Raw genomic sequence first — 5,000 nt, forward strand, 5'->3', positions numbered from 1 at the left:
AAGGATAATAATGATGATAGTGATAATGATAATGATAATAGTAACGATGATGATGATAAAAATGATGACGATGATAACACTAATAGTAATGAGAATGATAATAATGATAACAATAGAAATAATGATGATGGTAAAGGTGAAGATAATAATAACGATAATGATAATAACAATGATGAAAAAATAAAATGATCTTTCTCTTTACACACACAAACACAAATACCACATATTGACGCACACACACATACACACACACAGACACACACAGACACACACAGACACACATACACACACACACACACACAGACACACACACAGACACACACACACACACACACACACACACACACACACACACACACACACACACACACACACACACAGACACACACAAACACACACACACAGACACACACAGACACACACAGACACACACAGACACAGACACAGACACACACAGACACAGACACACACACACACACACAGACACACCCGTCCTCCAATACCTCCTCTTTCTAAGGACATCCAATTCGCAGAGACAATAACATTATCCGAAATTTTCATTGCCTCCCCCCTTTCCCCTCTTCTTCCCCTCCCTCCCCTCCCCGTCTCCTCCCCCTTTCCCCCTTCTACCACCCCCTCTCTCTTCCCCGTTCCCTTCCCAACCTCTTTTCCCCCTTTCCCCCCTCTACCACCCCCTCCCTCTTCCCCTTCCCCGTTCCCTTCCCAACCTCCCATCTCCTCCCTTTCCCCCCTCCCCATCTCCTCCTTCTTCCCTGTTCCCTTCCCAACCACCCCTCTCCCTCTTCCCCCATCCCCCTCTTCCTCTCCTCGTCCTTCCCACCCACCTCCCCACTCGTCCTGCCTCTTCCCCTTCCTCCCTCTCTCCCACCTCCTGCCTCCCCCTTCGTCAGCCCCTTCTAACACCTCCCCATATCATCTCTTCCCTTCCCTTACACCCCTCCTCTCCCAAATCTCCTCCCCTTCCTTCCCCCTCCCACGTTCACGCTTCCCATCTTCCCCCGTCCACAATCCCTCTCTCCTCCGCTTTCCCCCTTCTACCACCCCCTCCCTCTCTCCTCCCCTTCCCCCCTCCCCCTCTCCCCCGCTTACCTCGATGAGTGTTGCCACGTCGGCGAGCCCCCCCTGCTGTTCTATTGCCGCTGAAAGAGGTTTTAGACGGCCTCTGTTCTGGCAACGGTTTCATTCATCCGGACAGGTTCCCGCGGCGACGAAATGATCTTAATGAGAATTCGTGGGAAATACATAATGCAATTTCCAATGTTTCAGTCTTTTTTTTTTTTTTTTTTTTTTTTACTCTCAGAGGGTGGGAGGGTGGGAGGGTGGGAGAGGGTGGGAGAGGGTGGGGTGGGAGGGGAGAAGGGGGTTGGGGGGATCAGGATCTTTATTGTTTTATCTTTTTTTTCTTGATTTATTTGTTTGTGGGTTTGCTGTATCTCCTGTCTCGTTTTTTTCTTCTTTTCTCTCTCTCTCTCTCTCTCTCTCTCTCTCTCTCTCTCTCTCTCTCTCTCTCTCTCTCTCTTATCTGATTATATCAACTGATTCTCTATTTCTATTTTTCCTACCTTTTTTTCTGGTTCTGTGTTTTCTTTCTTTCATTCTCTCCACTTCTTCCCCTTCTCCTTTCCCGTCCCTTCCCTGTTGGCTTCATATTGTTATTGCTTTTCTGTACCTGTTCTCTCTTTCTCCCTTTCTCCATTCCGCTCTCTTTCTCTCCCACTCTCCATCTTTCTATCCTCTTCCTTATTCCATCCAGCTCTCTCTCTATCTCTTTTCTTCCTTCTCTCTCTCCCTTTCTCTCTTTCCCTCTCTCTCTTTCCTTCCTTCTCTCCCCCCCCCTCTCTCTCTCTCTCTCTCTCTCTCTCTCTCACCCTCTCCTCCCTCCTCTCTCTCACTCTCCCACTCTCTCCCTCCCGGTCACTCTCCCTCTCTCCGAACATTAGCAAAGTATTTTTGTTCCAATACCAAACTGCCGCTGTTTCTTCCCTCCCTCCCTCCCTACCTACCTACCTCCCTCCCTTTCCCCTCTGCCTACTCCCCTCTCCTCAGCCCCTCCCCCCCTCCCCGGCCCCCGTATCCTTCCTCCCTTCCACTTACACACTTCATAAATCACTCTTATCGGGGGGTGGGAGGAAGGGGAGCGGTGGAGGGAGGGGAGTGGGACGAGGGGAGAGGAGAGAGAGGAAGGAGGGGAGAGGGAGAGGGGGGGGAGGGGCCGTTAGCCCTTTCGTAATCCGGAGGTCAGATTCTTTGGTCATGATCGGGGCTTCTGGTGAATGCCTCCCCCTCCCCACTCTCCCCCACCCTCCCTCCCCCTCTTGCCCGAATTGTTTCCCCTCTCGGGATCGGTCGCCCCTCTTATTTCTCTCTCTCTCTCTCTCTCTCTCTCTCTCTCTCTCTCTCTCTCTCTCTCTCTCTCTCTCCTTCTTTCTTTCTCTTTCTCTCTCACTCTCTCTCTCTCTTTCTCTCTCTCTCTCTCCCTCTTTCTTTCTCTATTTTTCCCTTTATCTCTTTCTCTCTCTTTCTCTTCCTCTCTCTCTCTCTCTCTCTCTCTCTCTCTCTCTCTCTCTCTCTCTCTCTCTCTCTCTCTCTCTCTCTCTCTCTCTCTCTCTCTCTCTCTCTCTCTCTCTCTCTCTCTCTCTCTCTCTCTCTTCCTCTCTCTCTTTCTCTTTCTCTCTCTGTTTCTTTCTCTCTTTCTTTCATCTTTTATCTTGATTTTTTTCGTTATCGACCCTTCCATTCCTCAATCCTTTCTTCTGCTCCATCTCTCTCCCCTTTTCCCTCTTCCTTCCAGTCTCAAATCCCCTCACTCTGTTTCCTCTCCCGTCTATCTTTCCCCTCCTTTATCTTCTTCTACCTCCTTCCCCTTCTTCCTCCTATCCGGAGAACCGCTTTTCTCAACTTCCCTCATTTCCTTCCTTTATTTATCTCTCTTTGCTTCTCCTTTCTTCCCTGCTATGTAATCATCCTCCTCCCTTCTCCTCATCTTGTTTTCCCTTCCTCCCTCTCCCCTCCCCAGCCCCTCTCCATCCTTTCCTCCCCATCTTCTCCTCCCCGTCCCGTTCCCTCCCCCTCTTCCTCCCCATCCACTCTCCCACTCCTCACCTCCCCAATCCCTTCTCCCCCCCTCCCTTCTCCTCCTTCTCCCTCCCCCATCCATCCTCTCCCGCCCACACCTCATTCCATCTTCCTCCTACTCACCTCTAAAGCCACTCCTCCCCCTCCCCCCTTTCCAGCCACTCCAACCCCTCCTTCCCCTCATTCATTAATCTGGACATACATCCTACCCCCTCCCACCTTCCCACCACCCTCCTACCTCCCCCTTCCCCTTCCCCTTTCCTCCATCCTTCCTTCACCACCCTCCTACCTTCCCCTTCCCATTCCCTCCATCCTCCACTCACCACCCTCCTACCTCCCCCTCCCCTTTCCCCTTCCCTCCATCCTCCCCCACCACCCTCCCTCCATCCTCCCCTTCCCCTTCCCTCCATCCTCCCCTCACCACCCTCCTACCTCCCCCCTCCCCTTCCCTCCCCCCTCCCTCCACCCTCCCCCTTCCCCTTCCCTCCATCCCCCCACCACCCTCCCCTTCCCACCCTCCTCCCTCCCCCCCCCTTCCCCTCCATCCTCCCCCACCACCCCTACCACCCCACCCTGAAATAAACCATCCCACCACCTCCTTTCCCCATAGATTACCCCGAGGGCCTGTTCTCCTTGACTCGAGGGCCGAGGAGTAGTAAGGAGAGATTTGCCTTGATTGGGTCTCGAGGCCTTCTGTGGCGACCTCGCGAAGGAATTAGACTTCGGCGTTGCCTCTGCTCTTTGGTCTCGAGACTTTATTTATCTATTGTTTTTTTTTTCTCCCTCTTTTGTCGCTTGTTTTTTGTTTCTCCGCCTTTCGCTTGTCTTTGTGGTTTTCTCTTATTATTCTTATCATTATTATTATGATGTTATTATTATTATTATTGCTATCATTATCATTTTTGTTATTGTTATAATTATCATCATTATTGTTATGTTTGTTATTGTTGTTATTATTATTTTTTATTGCTATTGGCAATCCTGTCATTATCTAAATCACCATTATCATTATTGTTATCAACGTAATTATTATCATTATCAATTTGATCATTATTACTATCATTATCATCATCATTTTCGTTATTATCATTTTTATCATCATTGCTATTAGTATCACTATTCTTATAATTCTTATTATACTAATACTACAACTACTGAGCTATCATAATCATTATTATAGTCACTATCATTTAAATTACCAACCCTCTTATTCTTCATCTTCAACATTATTAACATTATCATCCGTCGATTATTTTTTCCTTTAATTCTAAACTATTTTCTTGTTGAATTTTCATTTTTTTTTCTCTCTCTCTCTCTCTCTCTCTCATTATTTCTCTTTCTCTCCCTCTCTCTCTCTCTCTCTCTCTCTCTCTCTCTCTCTCATTATTTCTCTTTCTCTCCCTCCAAAAAGACAGACGAAAGAGAAGACCCTCCCCTTCCCCCCCCCCTATTTCCCCCGCCTCTCCTTTAATCTCCCCCCCCCAACTTCCCCTTTAATCTCTTCTCCCCTTCCCCTCCTTTCCGACCGTCTTATTGTTGTATTTATATATCTCATTCGCCTTCTCGATGTTCTGAAGAAATTGGTAATCTTATCCTCATCGTCTTGGCAAGTCCCTTAGGGAAATTGGGGCTCTTGGCAGGGACGTATTTTTTCCCCTGGCAGTACGATTTTCCCCCCATATCCGTGTTGGGTTAAAATAAAAAGGGAAATTTTGCTTTTAAATGGGACGTGAAAGCGTTTTTTTTTTTTTTTAAATCTTTTATCATTTTTCATTTATTTGTTTATAATTTAAAAAAGGGACGTGTCTTTTCTCCGTTACTTTGTCTCTAAATACATCAACAAAGTGGGTATTATTTTTACCTCGCGTAATGCTATATGCAAGGACTAGGGGAAAAGGTGCAGC

The sequence above is a fragment of the Penaeus japonicus genome, unplaced genomic scaffold, assembly GCF_977035675.1.
Source record: "Penaeus japonicus unplaced genomic scaffold, GWHDUDI00000001_assembly GWHDUDI00000033, whole genome shotgun sequence".
Classification (NCBI taxonomy): domain Eukaryota; kingdom Metazoa; phylum Arthropoda; class Malacostraca; order Decapoda; family Penaeidae; genus Penaeus; species Penaeus japonicus.